Raw genomic sequence first — 25,894 nt, forward strand, 5'->3', positions numbered from 1 at the left:
TTGATGATTACAGTTTTGTAGTACAGCTTGAAGTCTGGAATTGTGATGCCTCTAGCTCTAGTTTTCTTTTTGAACATTCCTTTGACTATTTGGGGTCTTTTCTGGTTCCATACAAATTTTAGGATTGTTTGTTCCAGCTCTGTGAAAAATGTTGATGGTATGTCGATAGGGATTGCACTGAATGTATAGATTGCTTTGGGTAGCATAGATATTTTAACAATATTTGTCCTTCTGATCAATGGGCATGGAATGTTTTTTCATTTCTTTGCATCTTCCTCAATTTCTTTCCTGAGTGTTCTGTAGTTTTCTGAGTACAGATCCTTTGCCTCTTGGGTTAGGTTTATTCCTAGGTATCTTATGGTTTTTTGTGCAATTGTAAATGGGACAGATTCCTTAATTTCTCTTTCTTCTGCCTCATTGTTAGTGTGTAGAAGTGCAACTGACTTCTGTGCATCGATTTTATATCCTTCGACTTTGCTGAATTCCTGTATCACTTTTAGCAATTTTTTGGTGGAGTCTTTCAGGTTTTCTACATAGAGCATCATGTCATCTGCAAAGAGTGAAAGTTCGACTTCTACTTCGCTGATTTGGATGCCTTTTATTTTATTTTATTTTATTTTATTTTATTTTATTTTTGTTTTTGGATTGCTGAGGCTATGACTTCTAGTACTGTGTTGAGAAACAGTGGTAAGAGTGGATATCCCTGCTGTGTTCCAGACCTTAGGAGAAAAGCTCTCAGTTTTTCCCCATTGAGGATGATATTCACTGTGGGTCTTTTCATATGTGGCATTATGATATTGAGGTATGTGCCCTCTATTCCAACACTGTGAAGAATTTTAATCAAGAAAGAATGCTGTACTTTGTCAAATGCTTTTTCCGCATCTATTGAGAGGATCTCATCCTTTCTTTTATTTATGTAGTGTATCACATGGATTGATTTTCAGATGTCGAACTACCCTTGCAGCCCAGGAATAAATCCCACTTGGTCATGGTGAATAATCCTTTTAATGTACTGTTAGATCGTATTAGCTAGTGTCTTGGTGAGAATTTTTGCATCCATGTTCATCAAAGATATTGATCTGTAATTCTCCTTTTTGGTGGGGTCTTTGTCTGATTTTGGGATCAAGGTAATACTGGCCTCATGGAAAGCATTTGGAAGTTTTCCTTCCATTTCTATTTTTGAAACAGCTTCAGAAGAATAAATAGGTATTAATTCTTCTTTAAATGTTTGGTAGAATTCCACTGGGAGGCCATCTGGTACTGAACTCTTGTTTATTGGGAGATTTTTGATTACTGGTTCAATTTCTTTGCTGGTTACTGGTCTATTCAGGTTTTCTATTTCTTCCTGTTTCAATTTTAGTAGGTTATATGTTTCTAGGAAAGCATCCCTTTCTTCTAGGTTGCTTAATTTGTTGGCATATAATTGCTCTTAATATTCTCTTATAATTGCTTGTGTTTCTTTGGTGTTGGTTGTGATCCCTCCTCTTTCATTTATGATTTTATTTATCTGGGTCCTTCCTCTTTTCTTTTTTTTTTTTAAGATTTTATTTATTTATTTGACAGAGATAGAGACAGCCAGCGAGAGAGGGAACACAAGCTGGGGGAGTGGGAGAGGAAGAAGCAGGCTCCTATTGGAGGAGCCTGATGTGGGGCTCGATCCCAGAACACTGGGATCACGCCCTGAGCCGAAGGCTGACGCTTAACGACTGAGCCACCCAGGCACCCCCCTTCCTCTTTTCTTTTTGAGAAATCTGGCTAAGGGTTTATCAATCTTATTAATTCTTTCAAACAACCATCTCCTAGTTTCGTTAATCTGTTCTACTGTTTTTTTTTATTTCTGTATCATTGATTTCTTTTTTTAAAAGATTTTATTTATTTATTTCAGATAGAGTGAGAGAGAGTGAGAGACCATGAACAGGGGGAAAGAGCAAAAGGAGAGGGAGAAGCAGATTCCCTGCTGAGCAGGGAGCCCAACACAGGGCTGATCCCAGAACCCTGGGATCATGACAGCCAACCAACTGAGCCACCCAGGCACCCCTGTATCATTGATTTCTGTTCTAATCTTTATTATTTCTCTTCTCCTGCTGGATTTAGGCTTAATTTCTATTCTTTCTCCAGCTCCTTTAGGTATAAGTTTAGGTTTTGTATTTGAGACTTTTTTCTTTCTTGAGAAAGGCCTGTATGCTATATATTTCCCTCTTAGGACCGCCTTTGCTACATCCCAAAGGTTCTAAACTGTGGAGTTTTCACTTTCATATATTTCCATGTATTTTTAAAAGTCTTTAATTTCCTGGTTGACCCATTCATTCTTTAGTAGGATGCTCGTTAACCTCCATGTATTTGTGTTCCTTCCATACTTTTTCTTGTGATTGAGTTCATGTTTTAAAGCACTGTGGTCTGAAAATGTGCCTGGTATAATCTCAGTCTTTTGGCTGGTGAAGACCTGATTTATGACCCAGTATGTGATCTGTTCTGAAGAATGTTCCGTTTGCGTTCAAAAAGAATGTGTATTCTGGGGGTGCTTGGGTGGCTCCGTCATTAAGCGTCTGCCTTTGGTTCAGGGTGTGATCCCGGAGTCCTGGGATCGAGCCCCACATCGGGCTCCTCCACTGGGAGCCTGCTTCTTCCTCTCCCACTCCCCCTGCTTCTGTTCCCTCTCTCACTGGCTGTCTCTCTCTCTGTCAAATAAATAAATAAAATCTTAAAAAAAAAGAATGTGTATTCTGATGCTTTGGGATGAAATGCTCTGAATATAACTGTGAAGTCCATCTGGTCCAGTGTGTCATTCAAAGTCATTGTTTCCTTGTTGATCTTTTGCTTAGATGATCTGTCTATTGCTGTGAGTGGGGTGTTAATGTTCCCTACTATTACTGTATTATTATCAATGAATTTCTTTAAGTTTGTTATTAATTGATTCATATATTTGGCTGCTCCCAAGTTGGGGGCATAAATATTTACAATTGTTAGATCTTGTTGTTAGACCCTTTTATTATGATATAGTGTCCTTCATCTCTTAATACAGTCTTTGGTGTAAAATCTAGTTTGTCTGATATAAGGATTGGTGTTTCAGCTTTCTTTTGATGTCCATTGGCATGATATATGGCTCTCCACCCCCTCACTTGCAATCTGGAGGTGTCTTTGGCTCTAAAATGAGTCTCTTGTAGACAGCATATAGATAGGTCTTGTTTTTTTTTCCATTCTGATACCCTGTGTCTTTTGATTGGAGCATTTAGTCCACTTACATTCAGAGTGATTATTGAAAGATGAATTTAGTGCCATTGTATTACCTATAAAATTGCTGTTTCTGTAGATTGTCTCTGTTCTTTTCTGGTCTTTGTAACTTTTGGGCTCTCTTTTTGTTCAAAGGATCCCCTTTAATATTTCTTCCAGGGATGGATTAGTGCTCATGAATTCCTTTAGTCTTTGTTTGACCTGTTTTTATTGATTTTGAGGGGGCTCTCTGTGTCTCCTGGACTTGAATACCGGTATTCTTCCCCATATTAGGGAAGTTCTCAGCTATAATTTGTTCAAATAAACCTTCTGCTCCTCTCTCTCTCTCTTCATCTTCTGGGACCCCTATTATCTGGATATTATTTCACTTTATGGTATTGCTGATTTCTTGCAATCACCCTTCATGATCCAGTAGTTGTTTTTCTCCTTTATTCTCAGCTTCCTTATTTGCCATCATTTTGCCTTCTAGATCACTGACTCACTCTTCTGCCTCATGTATCCTTGCTGTTAGAGCTTCCATTTTTTACTATATCTCAGTAATAACATTTTAAATTTCAGCCTGATTAGATATTAGTTCTTTTATTTCTATAGTAAGGGATTTTCTAGTGTCTTCTATGCTTTTTTCCCAGCCCAGCTAGTATCTTTTTAATTGTTGTTTTGAATTTTTTTGAATTCTAGTTCTGACATCTTACTTATATCCATATTGATCAAATCCCTGGCAGTGAGTACTTCCACCTTTTCTTTCTTTTGGGTTGAGTTTCTCTATCTCATTATTATGTCCAGAAAATAATAGAAGAAAGATAAAAGACAAAAACAACAACAACAAGACCAGAAGAAAACAAACAAAACTAACTAGAAGAAAACAGAAACAAAACAAAATAGGAAAAAAATCAAATGTGAAGTAAAACAGAACAAAACAATAAACTAATTCTTGGGTGTATTTTGGTCTGTTTGTTAAAAGAAACTTGATCTCAAAATAGGAAAGAAAGTAAAACTTATATATACACAAAAATAAAATAAAAATACAATGAAAGGAAACCAAAAATAAAAGAATATATATATAGTATATATGTAAAAATAAAAATTAAAAAAGAATAAGAAATAGAATTGGTAAAGTGAGTATAAAGGTGAAAAAATAAAACTGAAAGACTAAAGAATAATAAAACCTGTGGGAATTTGTAATGCCTGGCTAGATAAGATTTATTAAACATATACCTCCCTCGGTGAGACTAGTTGAAAAACAAAGAAGGAGTCTTCAGAAAACTGGGCCTCCTTTAAGATTTCTGGGTTGAAAACTGCCGGATCCTTGTTGCAGCTCAATGCACTCATCCAGGGAGTAAATGCTTAGGAGAAACATTTCCCTTTGGTGGCCACGGACTCCCAGCCTGCATGCGCATCACGAGCACAGCTCCTTCTAATCACACGATACTCCCTATATCACCGTCCTGATTATTAAAGCTCCGCACTCCTTTTTGTTTCTCTTATTCCCTTAGTGTATTGATAATGTTCACAATAAAAGTGGAGGCAGAGTCTGGCTTGGGACCTTTCGCCACTAGAGCGTCTGGTCCCCTTGCCCTCTCCTTTCTCCTACTTAGGTGTCTGGAGTAATCTTTTCATTGCTGTCTCAGGGTTTGATGGCCAAACCCAATAAAAACCATGAATGCTATATGCTGTTTTCCCCAAGAGCTGAAGTTTTGCAGTTTTCTGTGGTTGGTAAACTTGGTGCTAGCTGGTTGTTCCTGCTGGCCTTCTGGTGAGGTGCCTGGGTGCTGATTCTCAGTGTCCTTGCGCTGGTGGAATTGTATCCCCCTTGCCGGGGGGCTGGGCTCAGTGTAAGTGGTCCGGATTGCAGTATGTGGTGCTGTTTTGGTGCCTGAAGGCTTTCAGTGCTGATGTGGGAAATGAAAATGGCGGTGACCTGGTCTCTAGCCCTCAAGCTGAAAGTTCGTGCCCCCTACTCTTCGGTGAGCCCTCACAGAAAAGCAGTCAGTCACTCTTGTCTCCCTGGTTTCCGTCCGAACTCTGTGTTCCCCAGCCTGTGACCGAGCATTTTTATCTCAGGCACATGACTGAGTTTCAAGTCTCTAAACTTTACAACTCCTGTGGCATGGCCCCACACTATTCCTCCCGGGGGATCTACAGGGATCTCACTGTGCTTCTGCCTTTTGCCAGGGCCCTGCTCTGAGAGCGGTCCCACGACCATGCATTGGTTCGCAGTTTATGGCAACACGAAGCAGAAAGCTGGTGCCTAGACTTGCTGTTTTCAGCCAGCTTCCCCACTCTGATGCCTCGATCTCTGCCACACTCAGCAACCCCCACACCGCCCCGTTCTTGTGACCCCAGGGATCCTGAGACCTCACTTTCCCACCTGGTATTCTGCCCTGCCTCACCACCTGAGCACCTTTAAGCCAGGGACGTCCTCCACTGTAGCAGACCTAAAAGTTCCGATTTTACGCTCTACTGCTTTGGGGTAGCCTCCTTAAGAAGGTTCCCACTCCTTGCAGTATCCTCCCACATATTGCCCCGGATTCACGTCTCCACACCTCCTACCTTGCAAAAAGTGGTCGCTTTTCTATTTGTAGAATTGCAGCATTTCTTCTCTCAGATCTCTGATTGATTTCACAGGTCTTCAAGATGATTTGATAACTAGCAAAATTCCAGGGACCAGGTGAACTTAGGGTCCTGTATTCCTCTGCCATCTTAACTCTCTAAATGCACCTTACTTTTTTCACTTAATGATATATCTTGGCTATCATGCTATAGCCCTACAGAGAGGGAGTCTTCATTGCTTTATTTAAAAAAATTTTTTTTGAATTAAGTTAAAACACACATAATATTTACCACCTTAACCATTTTTAAGTGTATAGTAGTGTTAACTATATGCATGTTGTTGTGCAACAGATCTGTAGAACTTCCTCATCTTACAAAACTGAAACTCTTCCTATTGAACAATGCTTTCTCCTTCTCCCAAGACCCTAGCAACCACCATTCTACGTTCTGTTTCTATGAACTTGACTACTTTAGACACTTCATACCTGTGGTATCATGTAGTATTTTTATCTTTTCGTGACTGGCTTATTTCACTTAGCATAATGTCTTTAAGGTTCATCAATGTTGTAGTAGCATATGACAGGATTTCCTTCTTTTTTAAGGCTGAGTAATATTCTGTTGTATGGATATGTCACATTTTGTTTATCCATTCATCATAGATGGACATATAGTTTACTTCTACCTCATGGTTATTGTGAATACTGCTTCAGTGAACAAGAGTACAAATACCTCTTCAAGACCTCGTTTTGAATTCTTTTGTGTATATACCCAGAAGTAGAATCGATGGATCATATATTAATTTTATGTTTTAATTTTTGAGGAACCTCCGTACTGCTTACAATAGGGACTACACCATTTTACATTCACACCAACAGTGCACAAGGGTTCTAATTTCTTTACATCTGCATTGATACTTGTTATTTGCTGCTTTTTTAAAATAGTGGTCATCCTAATGAGTGTGAAGTGATATCTCATTGTGGCTTTGATTTGCATTACCTTGATCATCAGTGATGTTGAACATCTTTTCATAGACTTCTTGGCCATTTGTATATCTTCTTTGAAGAAATGTCTACTCAAGTCCTTTGGCCATTTTAAAAATCTAGTTATTTGTTTTGTTGTTGTTGACTTGTAGGAACTCTTTATATATTCTGGATATTAACTCATTATCAGATATATGATTTGAAAATATTTTCTCTCATTCAGTAGGTTACCTTTTCAGTCTGTTATTTCCTTTGTTGCACAGAAGTTTTTAAAATTTTTTAAGATTTTATTTTTAAGTAATCTCTACACCCAATGTGGGGCTTGAAACTACAACCTCGAGATCAAGAGTCATGTTCCACCAATTGAGCCAACTGGGTATCCCAGAAGTTTTAAAATTTGATGTAGTCTCATTTGTCTATTTTTGCTTATTGCCTGTACTTTCAGTGTCATGTCTAAGAGATCATTGCCAAATCCATTGTCATGAAGATATTCCCCTGTATTTTCTTCTAGGAGCTTTATAGTTTCAGGCCTTAAGTTTAGGTCTTTAATACATTTTGAGTTAATTTTTCTATATGGTGTAAGCTAAGGGTCCAGCATCATTTTTTTTTGCATGTGTATATGTTGTTTTCCCAGCATCATTTGTTGAATTGACTCTCCTCTACTCATTGTGTCACCTTGACATCCTTGTCAAAGATCATTTAACCATATATGCAAGGGTTTACTTCTGGGCTCTCTAGTCTGTTTGGTCTATATGCCTGCATTTAGGCCAGCGCCATACTATTTTGAGAACTGTAACTTTGTAATATGTTTTAAAATCTGGAAGTGTGAGGCCTTCAGCTTTGTTTTTCTTTCTCAAGCTAGGCTTTCCCAAGTTTTGGCTATTAGCAGGTCCTTTGAAACTCCAAATGAATTTTAGGATTATTTTTTCTATTTCTGCAAAAGATGGCATTGAGATTTTGGTAGTGATTGCATTGATTCTTTAGGTCACTTTGGGAAGTATGGACATTTTAACAATTTTAAGTCTTCCTCTCCATGAACCTGAGATGTCTTTCCATTTATTTGTCTCTTTAGTTTCTTTCATCCATGTCCTATAGTTTTCATTGTATAAGTCTTCCACCTCCTTGGTTAAATTTATTCTTAAGTATTTTATTCTTTTTTGATACCATCTAAAATGAAGTTGTTTTCTTGATTTCTTCTTCTAATTGTTTATTGTAAATGTATAAAAAATGCAAGTGACTTTCGTGTGTTGATTTTATATCCTGTAACTTGCTGAATTTGTTTATTCTCACAGTTGGTTTTTTTTTTGGTGAAATCTTTAGGATTTTCTACATGTAAGATTATGTCATCTGTGAGGAGAGATAATTTTATTTTTCTTTCCAATTTGGATGGCTTTTATTTCTTCTTCTTTTTGCCTAATTACTCTGGCTACTACTTCTAATACTGTGTTGAATAGAAGTGGTAATAGGTGGCATCCATGCCTTTTCCTGATAATTGAAGGAAAAGCTTTCAGTTTTTCAATGCTGAGTTCAATGTTAGCTGTATGGTTTTTATTTATAGCCTTTCTTATGTTGAGGTGATTTCTTTCTATTACTAGTTTGTTGAGAGTTTATCACGAAAGGGTTGGATTTTCTCATGTTATTTGTGCATCAATTGAGATGATCACATGAGGTTTTTTTCCCCTTTATTCTGTTAATGTGTGGTGTATTACACTGATTATCATATGTTGAAACATCTTTGTGTTCTGGGAATAAATCCCAGTTGGTTTTTATATATATATATATATAATTTCCTCTATGGTGTATATTCTTTCTAATGTGCTATTGAATTTCATTTGTTAGTATTTTGTTGAGGATTTTTACATCAATATTCATCAGAGATATTGTTCTGTAGTTTTCTTGTGTCTGTATCTTGTTTTGGTATCAGGGTTATGCTGGACTCATACAATGACTTCGGAAATATTCTCTCCTCTTCAACTTTTTGGAAAAGTTTGAGGAGGATTGGTATTAATTTTTCTTTAAATATTTGGTAGAATTATCCTGCAAAGCCATCTGGTCCTAGCTTTTTGTTGTTGTTGGGAAATTTTTTTTTTTAGATTTTATTTATTTAATTGACAGAGAGCAAGAGAGAGAGCGCACAAGCAGAAGGAGTGGGAAGCAGAGGGAAACGGAGAAGCAGAGAGCCGGATGTGGGACTCAGTCTCAGAACCCTGAGATCATGACCTGAGCCAAAGGCAGACACTTAACAAAGCCACCCAGGTGCCCCTGTTGGGAGTTTTTTGATTACTGATTTAATCTCTTTACTATTTATAGATCTGTTTAAATTTTTTATTTCTTCATGATTCAGTCTTGGTAGTTTGTATATTTCTAGGAATTTACCCGTTTCTTCTAGGTTATCCAATTTGTTGTTGTATAATTGTTCATAGAAGTCTCTGTGATCAGGGTGCCTGTGTGGCTCAGTCAGTTAAATGTCCGACTCTTGATTTCAGCTCAAGTCATGATCTCAGGGTCGTGAGATCAAGCTCTGCGGCAAGATTCTCTCTCTCCCTTTGCCCCTCCACCCCTACTCGTACTTTCTCTCAAAAAAGTCTCTTGTGATCGTTTTTATTTCTGTGGCATAGATTGTAATGTCTCTCATATCTGATTTTTATTTGAGTCTTCTCTATTTTTTTCTTAGTTGATTTAGCTAAGGGTTTGTCAACTTTGCTAATTTTTTCAAAACACCAACTCTTAGTTTCATTGTCTTTTTACTGTTTACTGATTTACTGTTTTTCTATTTTCTGTTTCAGTGATCTCTGCTCTAATCTTTATTTCTTTCCTTCTGCTAACTTTGGGTTTAGTTTGTTCCTTTTTTTCTATTTCCTGGAAGTGTAAAAGTAGGTGGTTGATTAGAGATCTTTCTTCTTTTTTGAAGTAGACCTTTATTCCCATAAACCTCCCTCTTAGTATTGCTTTTGTTGCATCCCATAAATTTTGGTGTATTTTGTTTTCATTGTCATTTGTCTCAAGATATCTCCTAATTTCCTTCCCTTTGTGATTTCTTCTTTGGCATATTGGCTGTTCAGGAGTGTATTGTTTAATTTCCACATAATGGGAATTTTCCAGTTTTCCTTTTGCTATTGATTTGTAGTTTCATTCCATTGTGATCAGAAAAGATATTTGGTATGATTTCAATCTTCTTAAACTTGTTAAAAAATTGTTTTGTGCCCTAGCACATAATCTGTCTTGAAAAATATTTCATATGTGCTTGAGAAGAATATGTATTCTGCTGTTGTTGATTAGAGTATTCTTTATATGTCTGTTAGGTGCAGTTAATCTATAGTGTTCAAATCCTCTTTCCGTATTGATCTTTGTGGTTTTCCTATTCGTTATTGAAAGTGGTCTATTGAAATCTCTTATTATTATTGTGCTTCTGTGTATTTCTTCCTCTAATTTTGTCAACATTTGCTTCATATATTTGAGTGTTCTGATGTTTGGTACAAATATTTATAATTGTTATAACATCCTGTTGAATTGACCCTTTTATCTTTATATAATATCCTTTATTTCTTGTGACTTTTGATTTAAGGTCTATTTTTTCTTACATAACTGTGGTCATCCCTACTCCCTTTTTGTTACAATTAGCACAGAATATCTTTTTCCATCCTTTTACTTTCTGCCTATGTGTATCCTTATATCTAAAGACAGCATACAGTTGGGTGTTATTTTTTTAATCTGTTCAGGTGCTCTATATCTTTTGGGGTTTAGTCCATTTACATTTAAAGTAATCACTGGGGCACCTGGCTGGCTCCATTAGTAGAGAGTGTGAATTTTGAGCTCAGGGTTGTAAGTTTGAGCCCCACATTGGGTGTAGAGATTACTTAAAAATAAAATCTTAAAAAAATAATCACTGATAGGGAAGGACTTACTATTGCCATTTTGTTAATTGTTTTCTGTTTGTGTCTTACATTTATTCTGTTCCTCTTTTTCTTTTCTTTTTTTTTTTAAAGATTTTATTTATTTATCTGACAGAGATAGAGACAGCCAGCAAGAGGGGGAACACAAGCAGGGGGAGTGGGAGAGGAAGAAGCAGGCTCATAGTGGAGGAGCCTGATGTGGGGCTCGATCCCATAACGCCAGTATCATGCCCTGAGCCGAAGGCAGACGCTTAACCGCTGTGCCACCCAGGCACCCCTGTTCCTCTTTTTCTGTCTTCCAGGCTTTCTTTGTGTTTTGTTTATTTTCTTATTGTGATATGCTTTCTGTTGTCCTTTTGTATATGTTCTATAGGTATTTTTCTTTGTGTTTACTATGGTGATTATATAAAACACTTTATAGTTATAACAGTCTATTTTAAACTGATAAAAACTTAACTTTAATTGCATATAACAACTCTACTCCTTTACATCCCCCTGCATTGTTATTGATGTCACAAATTACATCTTTTTATATTTTGTATCCATTAATGTAGTGTTATAGTTATAATTATTTTTATGCTTTTATCTTTTAAATACTATACTAGAATTAAAGGAGATTTATGCAATACCATAATCAATTCAATTCAATTAATGTGTTTTTCAGCTGCAGAATTTCGGTTTGGTTCTTTTGCATAGTTTCTCTGTTGATATTCTCATTTTGATCATGTTTCTTTTTCTAATTTTATTTAGTTGTCTATGTTCTCTTGTAACTCATTGAACTTCCTTAGGATGAGTATTTGGATTTTTGTCAAATAATTCATAGATATTTATATATTTATGATTGGTTTCCAAGATTTATTTTGTAAATATGATTGGGTCATATTTCTCTGTTTCTCTGTATGCCTTATTACTTTTTGTTGAGATTTATACTTTTGAAAAAGCAGCATCCTTTCCCAGTCTTTATGGACTGTTTTTTTTTACAGAGGAAGATCTTTACCAGTCAGCCTGGCTAGAGATTGTGGGGAATCTCTCAAATCTTTTTGGGGGATGCATATTCTCCGGGCTTGTTCGTATAATTTCCCAATCGGAATGATTTGTTGGCTTTTTTTCACTGAGCTCGGAATCTCTTGTTCTTTCTGGTCTGTGGTACTGTAGGTTCTCTGGTTCTTCAATAAGCTGTAGAGCTCTCATTTGCTCTCATTGGCCCCTGTCAGCATTTTGGGTCAGATGATACAGAAATCAATCCCTTGGGAAGCCCCCAAAAGCCAGAACCTTGGATGTACATATCACTCTTCTCTTTTGCTCTTGAAGGAGAAACTGCAAATTGGGTGCTTTCCCCCAGTTGCTCTGGGCTGTGCTGGCTTGGATGAGGGTCTAATGTGGGTGAAATGCAGTGGCCTTTCTTAACTGGATTGATGTAGCTCTTCTTGGTTTTGTGCTTCCTATGGTATGACAACTTTTTAACTGGTTTCTGGGGTTCTCATAAAGGCCTTTTGGACTGTATATTATTACATTATTGTCTCTGTGGGGAAACAAGGTCTGGGGCTTTGTTTCTGTTACCTTTCGCCAGGAGGAATCCCTCATGCTTTTTATTTTTTATTTAAATTTTTTATGTAGTTTTAATTTTAATTCCAGTTAGTTAACATATAGCGTTATATTAGTTTCAGTAGTACAGTATAGTGATTCAACCATTCCATATATCACCCAGTACTCATCATGACAAGTGCCCTTCTTAATCCCCATCACCTATTTCATCCACCCACCCCACATCCCCTCTGGTAACCATCAATTTGTTCTTTATAGTCGAGTCTGTTTCTTGGTTTTTCTTTCTCTCTCTCTTTTCCTTTCCTTGTTTGTTTTGTTTCTTCAACTCCATGTATGAGTGAAATCATATGGTATTTGTCTTCCCCTGACTATTTTGCTTAGTATAATACTCTCTAGCACTATCCACATTATTGCAAATAGCAAGATTTCATTCTTTTTTTAAAAAGGTTTATTTATTTTAGAGAGAGAGCACAAATGGGAGAGGCAGAGGGAGATGGAGAGAGAATCTGGACCAGACTCTGCGCTGAGCATGAGCCTGACGAGAAGCTCAAACTCATGACCATGGGATTGTGACCTGAGCTGAAACCAAGAGTCGGATGCTTAACCGACTGTGCCACCCCAGAACCCCAAGATTTCATTCTTTTCTATGGCTGAATAATATTCCATTATATATACATATATATACATGTGTATATATATACATATTTATATACCACATCTTTCCCTCATGTTTTTTATACTTGCATAGTACTCTAGGATGTAGATGTACTATAGGTTATTCAACCAGTCCCCTATTGGTAGACATTTGTCTTGCTTCTTATCTTCTCCTATTATGATTGTTTTGCTAGTAATGGCCTTGTACTTAAGCTTTTTTGTCTTTTTGCATTGTATCTTTGGGATAGATTCTTAGAAGAGAAATTTCTGGTTCCAAGAGTAAGTATTTTAGTAATTTTACTAGATAGTATCAAATCCCCTTAATATGAATTGTAATATTTTACATGGTTATTAGCCTTTATTTCTTCAAATACTTTTTATCCATGCACCTTTTCTCCTTTCTTTCTAAGGTAACTGTGTCACTAATTTCAGATTTTTGGTATAGTCCCACAGGTCCCTGAGTTGTCATTGTTGTTGTTTCTTTTTTTTTTTTTTTTTGTAGTCTATTTTCTCTCCATTGCTCAAATTGGGTACTTTCTATTGTTCTGTTTTCAAGTTCATTGATTCTTTTCTTTTTCCTCTCCATTCAGTTGTTGAGTCCATCTACTGAGTTTTAAATTTTTCTGTTATTGGGTGTTTCAGGTCTAAATATTGATATTGTTCTTCTATATATCTTCTGTTCCTTTCCTGAGAATTTCTGTTCCCTAATTTATTTCAAGTGTAATTGTAATTACTCTTTGAAGCATTTTGAGAATGACTACTTAAAATCCTTATCGGATAATTCCAACATCTGTGGCATCTTGTTGTTTTTATATGTTGACTGTCATTTCTCATTCAAGTTGAAATTTTCATGGTTTTTGAAGTAATGAAATATTTTTTATTTTCTTTATGTTATGTGTAGGATTTGGTACCACTTCTTGTAGGATAAGTACCTGGGGATGATGTGAAAGAGGAAGCAGATCATCTACTCTTTACTTTTTACTTCATCTTCGCATCTAGTTTTTATTTGATCTTTACTTTCTGATCTTCTTTTTTATTGTCTATTTTGACGTTGGAATAGCCGGCCCCATTGATCTCCAGAAAGGAAACAGTACAGAATAACAGAGTATGAAGATGGGTCTGCTATGCAACAGACTGGGAACAGGAGCCCTGCATCCAAAATATCAGATAAATTCTTGCCTACAGGACCATGGGTAGTCACTTCCTCTTTGCTGACCTCAGCCCTGACACAGAAAAAGATTATATATCCTAATGGATAGGGACCTGGGCTTTGTGGAGTGTGATGTAAGATTGGGCATGTTTAATTGCTGGTTTCATCACCTTCATAAAGCAAATTATGAATCTTCAGATATATGAACCCCACATGTGATGTATATACATTATATATGAATGCATAGAGAATATAATGGGAGGAAATGAACAAATGTGACAGTATCTTTTTTTAGAGATGGAGGAGAGAGAGAGGGTGGGGGAAGGGCAGAGAGGGAATCTTAAGCAGGCTCCATGTCCAGGATGGAGCCTGATGTGGGGCTCAATCTCACAACCCTGAGTTCATGACCTGAGCCAAAATCAAGAGTCAGACACTTAACCCACTGAGTCACCCAGGCTCCTCTGACAATATTTTTTATATTAATGGGTATTTGGTTTGCTGAGTAATTATGTATGTATCACTGGAATTAACCGTGCTTTCCAAAATTTTCACATTGGTATGGATCATTGCTTACAGCATACATAAACTCATCGAACAGTGATTGTTATGGTATTTCACACATATAAAAAGTTATAGAAATTATATAATGGAGTTTAGTATACTCATATTAAGAAATAAATCATTATATATCTCATTCGAATTCTTTTCTGATTGCATTAATCTCCTTCTTACCTAGGGGTAACTACTAACAAAACATTGGATTTTTCATTCTTAATACATTTCTCTATAGTTTTATTATATATGTACATATTCTTTACAAAAATATGGTATTATTTTGTTGCATATGTTTATCCATAGATGCTTGGCTATTTCATGGAAAGTAAAAAGGAAGAAATATGAGAAAAACAAACCCACATTCACATTTCAACAGTGTGACCTGCCATATAAGCCTCCTTGCTATATGTATTTTCTTTCCAAGCTTCTAAAATAGACACACCAGTTTTCTCAGTTTGTATGTTATAAGGAGCACAAACAGATTTTGGACATACTATTTTCAGTTACATTTTCGTGTGTTATGTTCAAAGTCTTAGAGTTTGTTAGGTGCCACCTACTGTGAAACAATACTTGAAAGCATCCTGAAGGCAAAGCATCTTCCTGTTTATCCAGGCCTAATTTTCTCTTTCATTCACAGTTACTTATCTAGGCCTGTAGATCCGGAATCTAATCTGGGCCACTCTGCTGAAAGAAGACAGTGATAGTAGGGTGTTTGTTGTCCTGTGTACAGGCTAATGACCAAGTCCCTAGGTTGGTTTAGGGATGCATCCCATTTCAAACTTGAGCTGATTTCTATTACAGGTGCTGGCCACCTGCATATTTTCCTTTCCTTTTACTATTTTAACGCTTGGCTAACTGGGAGGTTAAACCCATGAGCCTGCTTTCCATTCAGGGGGCTTTATTTGGGAGATAAGAGAAGCATGTTTTGAAAATAGTTTTGTCTCATGACCTTTGCTAAATCCTGGGAAGTAGGAACATTGTCTGTCTGTAAAATGTAAGGTTTATATGAGCAACGTGTTTGCTCTTCCCCTAGGCATCTGTAATTTTCCCAAAGACAGCCAATTGGAACTGTCATGTGGTAGATTACTAAATTAGTTCTAAGACCATCCTATTACCTAATTCCCTTGGCTTAGTGATATTACCCATTCTTTTTTTTTTATTAAAGATTTTTATTTATTTGACAGAGAGAGCGGGAGAGCACAGCAGGGGGAACAGTAGAGGGAGAGAGAGAGGGAGAGGGAGAGGCAGGCTCCCCGCTGAGCAGGGAGCCCGATGCAGGGCTCAATCCCAGGACCCTGGGATCATGACCTGAGCCAAAGGCAGACACTTAACCATCTGAGCCACCCAGGCACCCTGATATTACCCATTCTGATCCTGAACCACTTTCTTATGGGAAGAGCTAAGGATATATATTTCTTTTACTTCCAAAATCAAGACTTAAAAAAAAGATTTATTTATTTATTTTAGAAAGAAAGACAGAGACGGAGAGTGTGAGTGGGGGGCAGGGCAGAGGGAGAGGGAGGGAGGGAGAGAAAGAGAGAGAGAGAAAGAAGCAGACTCCTTGCTGAGCGTGGAGCCCAACCTGGGGCTTGATTTCACGACCCTGAGATCATGACCTGAGCCGAAATCAAGAGTTGGATGCTTAACCGACTGAGTCACCCAGGCGCCCTTCAAGACATTTTTGTTGTAGATTAAAATGCAAAATGCAGGAGATAAAGATTGCTGAGAAACCTTAAATGTCTCCTACTCATGAATAACCACTGTTATCATTTGAATATATGTTTTTTTTCAGAAATTTTATATGTCACTGTATATTTAAGAACAGAAATGAAATAATATCCTACTTAACAGTTTTATAAACTGCTTTTTTACAACAAATATATTATGAAGATCAATCCATGTCAATCAGTGTACATCCATATAGTAATAAAAATGGCAGTAGAATCTCTAATACATTCTGGTATGATAATAATGATAAGAAAGGTTAATATTTCTGACTCCCTCAGTGCCCCACCCTGGTGTCAGTGCTAAGCTTTCACTTATTTCATCCTCACCACAGCCTGTGAAGAGGAGCTATTGTTGCTGGACTTTGAAATCAGGGAACTGAGGCACAGCAGGGACAGGGCTAGTAAGTCATTAGGCTTATATTAGAACACAGGCTTGTGGCTCCTGAGTCACTTCATCTAACCAGTGTATGATACTGCCTCTGATGATAAGCTGATCAACCCTTTAATCAGGGTAAAGAAAAATGAAACAAATTAGGGCACCGTGTTTTTCCCCAGTTAACTAAGCAGAGATCTAAAGTATTGATAATAATTATCGTAGTTTGGAATTTGGGGAACTGTGTCCTGTTTTACTGTGGAAGGGGCTCCCCCAGTATCTTCTTTCCTGCCCTGTGCCTTGGGGATGTCCCTGTTGTAAAGCTGATGGCTTTCCTGTAGGTGGCCTGGGAATGCTTAAATTTTACTGCTGTTTCATTGTTGCAAGAGTATTTATTGCAAGGTGTTTAGTATAGTAAAAAATAACATAAAAAATACTAAAAATTAATTAGCATAAAAAGGGAATAATTTTACCCTCAAACATAACCACCAGAAGAAAAGCCCTGCTAAGGTTTTAATCTGTATTGTATCCTTTCTGAAATTTTCTTATGCTGGTACTTACACATTTATGCACATATGCATGTATTTATGTGCAAAAGATAAGGTCGCATCCTGCATTTAGTTTTGTGACCTGCTCATCTTCTAACAATGTACCCCCAAGGTCATTGATTGTGAATAAACATTAGTGTATATCATAGGGATAGTAGAGATACTAATGGCCAATAAAGATAGAGACAAAAGACATTAAAATGACTGAAAGGTATTATGTAGCAAGTACTTTATATGTATTGAGTCACTTGTGCTCACAGAACTATTGTGAGTTAGATACGGTGTTAATCCCCATTTTACAGTTGAAAAGCTGAGGTACAGAGAGAGTAAGGATTCGGCCCAGGACTGCACAGTTAGGGAGTAGTACAGCTTGGATTCGTACAGTACCTCATTATCTAGAGCCTGGAAACTGTCAGATTTGTTATGAAGTGACAGAAGCAGTTTGCACAAGCATGAGTTTTAGGTGGTCATTAAAAGTGATATGCATGTATTTATATTTTTATACAAAATTAGTGGATCTAGTGACAAAAGTGGCTTGCGACCTCGGTGAGACCATGTTCATTGCAATCATGGGGACAGAGCCATAGTGCCGTGGAAGGAGGCGTTAGTGGGAAATAAAGGATGTTAACAAGAAATGTAGGAAACTCTTTCTGGAAATTTGATGAGGAGTCCAAAGAGGGATTTTTAAAAATCTTCAATTCCCTGAAATTTGAGCAAGTTAATGTGAAGGAGCTATCTCATCTCAGATTTAACCCTTGAGTTTGCCCATATACTCATAAGCTCAATATATATTTATTAGTTATTAGTGAATGGAGGAAAGGATAACTGTGTGTCAAAGAAATGCTAATAATTCTTGGATTTTTGTCTCCTAGGAAAACAGTAAATGGCTGATATCTTGGTGTAGTGTGGCTGCATAATGCACTGGTGACTTCAAGATGGGTCCAGAATTTTTGCACAATGTATCAGGATATGGAGTGGTCCAGGAGCAGCAGTTAGGCAAACACTGCAGCGTGCTGTGCTGGTGCCATCGCCCACTGAGCTCACCAGGTGAGTCAGACAAGCCTGTCTTCCCAGCATGGGGAACTGCTGCAGTAGGGTCTGCTCGCAAGCATGATGGTGAGCAGCTGGTATGAGCTTCAGAAACATCCAGGAAAGTAGAGCACCTTCTGTCCCCAAACCTTTGAACTCAAGCCATGTCAGAGACATACTTGCTCCTCTCCTCTGCATGTCTGTAACCTCATTAGGGGAAACATGAGAAACAACTTTTCATGAAGCCTGCCTTAGCCCTGAGGCTCAGCCAACTCCTGTTGCCAAATCACAACATTTAAAGGGTTGAGAAATCCCACTACATGTTGTATTCTCTGGGCAGATTTTCTCACCCCTTGGGACTGCTCTGTGACAAAGGAATCAGGTATCATGAGTTTATTTCACAGATGACCAAGCTCGGGCTGACAGAGCCTAAGTCATCACCCCAGATCAGTGGCAGGGTGGGAATGAAGTTCCATCCCTCACCCTCCCTAAAGGACACACAGCAGCCTCCCTCTTAGGAGATGGGCTTTTAGGGCTGGAGAAATGGTTGGTCACAATTTCCTGCTATTGTGACCCCTGGGGAACCCAATTAGCATCCCCTTTGGGTAATGAAGATGACGGAGGAGTTGAAATCCCATCCCTTGTGCCCACAGATCTGGGTGTCAGGCTACATACATTGGCTAATCCGTGAAGTGCTGAATCAGGCTGGGGCAGAAGCATAGATGGGACAGGCGATCTAGAGGGAAGGAAAGTGATATGTGTGGAACTGCATTAAGCAAATACACGTTATAGTTCATTTCCTTTAATCCTAACAGCTATTCGAGTTACTTATCATTATGACCACTATTCAGATCAGGGTACTGATTTTGGGGAGTCTCATTAGTCAGGGAGATAACTTTGTTATCTCTTGATCAGCAGCTCACTCTGGAATTAAAATAGTTTTCCATTTTGCCTAGCCCATAGGGAAGTATAAATGGTTTGTTAACTTTACTCGCATAGGTTTTCTGTATTGGTGGACAGTTGGATTGCTTATAGTTTTTTTTTTCTTTTCTATTTCATGTAATGCTGTAGCAAATAATCTCTTACCTGCTTACTTTTGCCATATGAAAAAATTTCTCTGCATTACATGCTTAATGATCTTCCCTGGGATTTGATTTCAGTAGTTTAAACTCCTTCAAAAAGTGTCTGAGTGTTCTCATTTCTTATTTTTTTTAGAAGACTTATTTAAGAGAGAGAGCACATTCAGGGTGAAGGGGCAGAGGGAGAGGGAGAGAGAATCTCAAACAGACCTGCACGGAGCCCGAGGCAGAACTCCATCTCACTACCCTGAGATCACAACCTGAGCTGAAACCAAGAGTCAGAGGCATACACACGCACACACACAGCCAGTTTTCAAAATTTTACTTGTGAATTTTAAATTTTTGTTCATTTTTTTCTCTATATATTTTTACTTTTATTTTTTATTTATTATTGAAGTATAATTGACACACAATGTTATATTAGTTTCAGGTATACAACACATTGATTCCACAATTCTATATATTACGCAGTGCTCACTACATTAAATGTGGTCACCATCTGTCACCATACAATATTATTGCAATATTATTGATTATATTCCCTATACTGTACTTTTCATCTCTGTGACTTTTATTTAATGTTTTTATGTTTTTTTCTCCAAATTTTTATTTAAGTTCCAATGCACTATAATATTAGTTTCAGGTATAGAATTTAGTGATTCATCACTTACATACAACACCCAGTGCTTATTGCAAATGCACTCCTTAATCCCCATCACCTATTTAACTCATCCCCCCATCCAGCAACCATGTTTGTCCTCTGTGTTAAAAGTCTGTTTCTTGGTTTGCCTCTCTTTCCCCCATGTTCATTTGTTTTGTTTCTTAAATTCCACATATGAGTGAAATCATATGGTATTTGTCTTTCTCTGACTGACTTATTTCACTTAGCAAAATAGCCTTTAGCTCCGTCCACATTATTGTAAATGGCAAGATTTTGTTCTTTTTGATGGCTGATTAATATTCCATTGTATATATATACACCTCACCTTCTTTATCAATTCATCAGTCAGCGAACATCTGGGCTCTTTCCAAAGTTAGGCTAGTGTTGATAATGCTGATATAAACATCAGGGTGCATGTGTCCCTTCCAATCTGTATTTTTATGTCCTTTGGGTAAATACCTACTAGTGCAATTGCTGGATTGTAGGGTAGTTCTATTTTTAACTTTTTAAGGAAACGCCATACTGTTTTCCAGAGTGGCTACACCAGTTTGTACTGTCACCAACAGTGTAGGAGGGCTCCCCTTTCTCCACATCCTCGCCAACACCTGTTATTTCCTGTGTTGTTAATTTCAGCCATTCTGACTGGTATAAGGTGATATGTCATTGTAGTTTTGATTTGTGTTTCCCTGATGATGAGTGATATTGAGCATCTTTTCATGTGTCTTTTGGCCATTTGTAAGTTTTCTTTGGAGAAATGTCTGTTCATGTCTTCTGCCCATTTTTTTAAACTGGATTATTTGTTTTTTGGTTGTTGAGTATTATAAATTCTTTATATATTTTGGATACTAACCCTTATCAGATATGTCATTTGCAAATGTCTTCTCCCAGTCAGTAGACTGCCTTTTAGTTTTGTTAGTTGTTTCCTTCACTATGCAGAAGCTTTTTATCTTTTTTTTTTTTTTTTAGATTTTTTTTATTTATTTATTTATTTGACAGAGATAGAGACAGCCAGCGAGAGAGGGAACACAAGCACGGGGAGTGGGAGAGGAAGAAGCAGGCTCACAGTGGAGGAGCCCGATGTGGGGCTCGATCCCGGATCCCCGGGATCACGCCCTGAGCCGAAGGCAGACGCCCAACCGCTGTGCCACCCAGGTGCCCCAGAAGCTTTTTATCTTGATGAAGTCCCAATAGTTTATTTTTGCTTTTGTTTCCCTTGCTTTTAGAGATGTGTCTTGCAAGAAGTTGCTACAGCCAGTGTCAAAGAGGTTACTGCCTGTGTTCTTCTCTAGAATTTTTAATGAGTTCCTGTCTCACATTTAGGTTATTTTATAACTGGAAGTTTTATAACTGAATGGGGAGATGGGCAAAATAGATGAAGGGGATTAAGAGGTACAATTTTTTTTTCCTGTATTTAATATATTTCAGATGGTAGGTAATAAAAGGATATTTAGATGATTTCATTTGCATTCTTTAAATTATTAGTGATTTAGAACATATTTTCTTGTGATTTTTGACCATTTGCATTTCATCTGTGAACTATTTATACATTTTGTCCATTTTCTATTTTGCTATAGTAGCTCTCCATACATTAAGGGTACTACTGTACTGATTCATGGATTTACGATTTCAATAAATTTTTATTGGGTGAATACTGTTTGCCAGAAATTCAAGTGAAAATCCTTGTCCCAGATCCCTCATCTGAAATCTAAATGTATATATTTACTGAAAAATGTCCAGTTGGAGAAAGTATTCGTGCCCATCCATACATGCACAACTTGTCAAGGAGAGCACCTGCAGACAATCCAGAAACACTTATCTCTAAGCTTTGCATGGCTACAAAGTAAAAAGGATGCATTGTGTTATATGAGGAAAATACCACCTCAGGATTAGGATTTCTGTGATCTTTACACTTATGGCAAGATTTTTAGAAATTACGTAATGTTTCCGAGTTTGCCTTTTCTCACTTATAAAATGGAAAGCCTTTATAGCTGATATGAGATCATTGTTGAGGAGCAAAAGAGCAAAATCAAAGCTATCACCCCATTTCACTTCATTTCATATACTTTCCCATCCCACTTTTTTTTTTTTTTAGAGAGGGAAGCTGGGGGAAGGACAGAGGGAGAGAGAGAATCTTAAGCAGACTCCACACCCAGTGCGGAGCCCAATGTAGGGCTCGATCTCACAACCCTGAGATCATGACCTGAACGGAAATCAAGAGTTGGGTGCTTAACCAACTGAGCCACCCAGGTGCCCCTCCCATCCCACTTTTTATCTTCTGTGTTAGTTTCTCAAGGATAGTATGTACAGCATAACCCTGAAAGAAGAGGCTCTGCAAAGGGACCCTGTAGTAGAACAGTGGGAGCTCTAGGTAAATCGTTTCCCCTGTGCTGGCTGTTTTTTTGGATAAAACCTTCCAGATAGGAATAGAGGTAAATGGAATTCCATTTAGGAAAGCCCTTTTGGGGCACCTGGGTGGCTCAGTCGGTTAAGCACCTGTCTTCAGCTGAGGTCATGATCCTGGGGTCCTGGGATCAAGTCCTGCATTGGGCTCCCTGCTCAGTGGGGAGTCTGCTTCTCCCTCTGCCTGCCGCTACCCGTGCTCGTTTTCTCTCTCTCTCTCTCTCTGTCAAATAAATACAATCTTTTTTTTTTTTAAAGGAAAGCACTTTTGAGACCTTAGTTGGGAAGGAAGGAACAGTGATTTCCAGGTACTTTCCAGTCTTCACAGCAGCTATTAAATATCATACTCTGTATTGGATGAACTCAGAAAGTTCTCGTAGTGTTTTATAATTGAATGATCATTTGTGCATGGTCACAGAGTGGTTGAAACTTAAAACTCTCACAAAAAGCAGGACTCCCGACCTCAGGAAACCATGGAGGACTCAGTGTTCTTGAATGCAAGCTACCATTTTGTCTCATGTATTCCCCCACAGCACTCTGAGGAGGCAGAGGATATGATTTCCACACCATTTTGGATGTAGTAAAATGACACTGTACAGAGGTTAAGTAACCTGGTTGGAGGTCACACTGCTACTGAGACTAAAAGCAGAGATTGCCACCTTATATGCCCAAATGCAGACTACGTGATGCCCAGCTGCACATCACACAATCAAGAAAATCTTGGTTTCCTGTTAATCTGTTTCACTTCTGAAACCTGTATTTTTATTTCTGATTGCAAGATGCTAGTCCTGTCTGTATTTCTGCAAGTCAGCAAAGCTGTTTCAACCTCAATTTCCTGTTCAGTAAAAACAAGGGAGTGTGAAAGGAACATAAGGAAATTTTTGGAAGTGCTAGATATTTTTAGGACCTTGGTTGTGGTGATTGTGCTGTGGGTATATGCATAGGTCCAAGCTCATGAAAATGTACACATTGAATGTGTATAATTTTTTATGTATCATTTATACCTTAATAAAGCTAAAAAACCCCAAGGGAATATGTTTAAGACATTTTTTGAAGGTAGAGTCCTCGGGCAACCTATATGGTAAGGAATATGCATTCTCTAATAGAGGGACAGGTGTCATGCTGAGGATGAATACTTGAAGGAGCAAGCCCCAAATACATACAGCCTGGGAGTACACAGACTTTTAGTGGACATTGACAACTCAATCAAAAAGAGGTTGTAGTTATTGACATCCCCAAAGCAGTACCAGGACTGTAGGCTTCCCCACATGCGTACCCACACTGGGAGTCCTCAACGGTTTGTTATACTTTGCTGACATAATAAATGGAAAATCTATCATCATCATGTTTACCCAAACATTAAGGTTATTTAAAAAGCTTTCCTACTATACAAAAGACTCTTAACCATTATTGTCATTATTTTTTAATGCAAACAGGTCCAATTACATATGCAGCCTAACAACGAGTGACAGCCACATAAGCCTGCAGGTTCTCCTAGTACTACTGCTGGTTTGTAGACCCAAGGATGTGTGTGTGAGTGTTTGTGTAGCCTCTGGGGGCTCCTAATTACAGTATGTGTGCCTAGAAGGAGATCGAGAAAATCTCTCTGTGGTGCATATTGAGTTCAAGTTTGGGGAGGAGCTGGATCTGCTCTTCCTTGAGACCTTCTGAATGGCACAAGAGCTGAGCCACAACATGTTTCTGAGCAGACTGTAATCCCATACCCTTGATGGAAAGCAAGCCTATCTTCTTGTTTGGGATAGGATCCCTCCAGGACTTGTGTGGCAGTATGCCTAAATCTGCTCCAGAACACTGAAGCTGAGGGCTCCCATCTTGCAGCCATCACTTGTAGAGTCATGAGAAGCTGTATCCTCTCAGCACCTAACACTACCAGTTCATCAGTTGAATGAAGAGTTCTATCCTGAGACAAAAATCTCTAACTTCCCAGCGTATGTTTAACATCTCCTGCATCCATCCATGCATCCAGTCAACAGGCATTAACACTAAACTCTACATCTTTCCTTTGGTTGGTTTCAGGCTTCTCCAAAATAGAAACAAGGAAGTAAAATGTGGAAAGCGTTGAGTGGTAAATTCAGATGGTAATTTTTTTAAAAAAAATTTATTTATTTATTAGAGAGCGAGAGAAAGCACAAGCAGGGGGAGCAGCAGAGGGAGAGGGAGAAGCAGGCTCCCCATTGAGTAAGGAGCCCTATGTGGGGCTCAATCCCAGGACCCTGGGATCATGACCTGAGCTGAAGGCAGACGCTTAACCAACTGAGCCACCCAGGAACCCCTTCAGATGGTAAATTTAAGAAAAGATGGCTCCTTCCCAGTAAGCTTTCAATCTGCTCAAGTCTCCTATAATTGATGATTTCAAAATGCAAATTAATGCCTTGAACCCCTCTCTATATCTCTAGTTACTGTCCTCTTTACATATATTCTCCCCTTTTCCACAAAGTTCTGTAGAGAATTCTTTTTTTTTTTTTAAAGATTTTAGAGAAAGAGAGAGAGTGCGTGTGCAGGCGTGGTGGGGAGGGGAAGAAGGAGATGGAGAGAATCTCAAGCAGACTCCATGCTGAGCACGGAACCTGACTCGGAGCTTGGTCCTATAACCCATGAGGTAATGTCCTGAGCTGAAATCAAGAGTTGGATGCTTAACGGATTGAGCTACCCAGGTGCCCCCTCTACAAAGAATTCTTGATACTCAATTTACATGCCCCTACACTTTTCCTCCAATTCAATCTTTATCCCTCATCTAACAGAGCTGTGTTCCACCATGCTTCCACAGAGATTACCTTGGCAAGGTCAACAACCACCTCTTTGTCACATTTATAGATCAAGGTTGTTGAAATGAAGATTCAGAGGAGACAAGTAGGTACTTCTCCAGGAGGTATTTCTGTTCTAAGGACAGAATTCATTTGCTTGTGTATAGACCAGGATTGCAGGGCTACCAGTTACCAAAAAAAGTTGGAAAATACCTTCCATAGTGTCAGATAATGTGAAGGCTGTGCTTTAGACAGTGGGCTTTTAAATAAAAGCTTTTCAAACTACTCCTCACATCCCATATTTTTGTTTCATTAAAATAGATTTTAATAAATTTAGTACATGTCCCAATAATTTTTATGGTCATTTATTAAACTGTCTTATCTATTCTTTCTTTCTCAACTGATTTCCAAGTATGCAATAAAATAATCTAAAATTATGTCTCAGACTCTGCCATGGTTAAATGTATTGTCTAAAAACATTGTCTATGGGGCGCCTGGGTGGCGCAGTCGTTAAGCATCTGCCTTCGGCTCAGGGCGTGATCCTGGCGTTATGGGATCGAGCCCCACATCGGGCTCCTCCGCTATGAGCCTACTTCTTCCTCTCCCACTCCCCCTGCTTGTGTTCCCTCTCTCGCTGGCTGTCTCTCTCTCTGTCAAATAAATAAATAAATAAATAAAATCTTTAAAAGAAAATAAAAAAATAAAAACATTGTCTAATATACCACAATTAGACAATATAATGGTTCTGAAATAT

At 38.1% G+C, this 25,894-nt stretch overlaps 1 long non-coding RNA gene across 1 annotated transcript in view; it reads left to right on the top strand.

Moving 5' to 3' along the window:
- Positions 1 to 23,536, top strand: part of LOC123780474 (uncharacterized) — a 61,919-nt gene extending 38,383 nt beyond the window's left edge. The window contains exons 9-10 of the long non-coding RNA XR_006776425.2: positions 18,079 to 18,253; positions 20,972 to 23,536. This is a non-coding gene — a long non-coding RNA (uncharacterized LOC123780474). The remainder of the gene's footprint in view (positions 1 to 18,078; positions 18,254 to 20,971) is intronic.
- The last annotated feature ends 2,358 nt before the right edge of the window (positions 23,537 to 25,894 follow it).

This window comes from Ursus americanus, chromosome X (assembly GCF_024610735.1).
Source record: "Ursus americanus isolate L20-20 chromosome X, mUrsAme1.1.p, whole genome shotgun sequence".
Lineage (NCBI taxonomy): Eukaryota > Metazoa > Chordata > Mammalia > Carnivora > Ursidae > Ursus > Ursus americanus.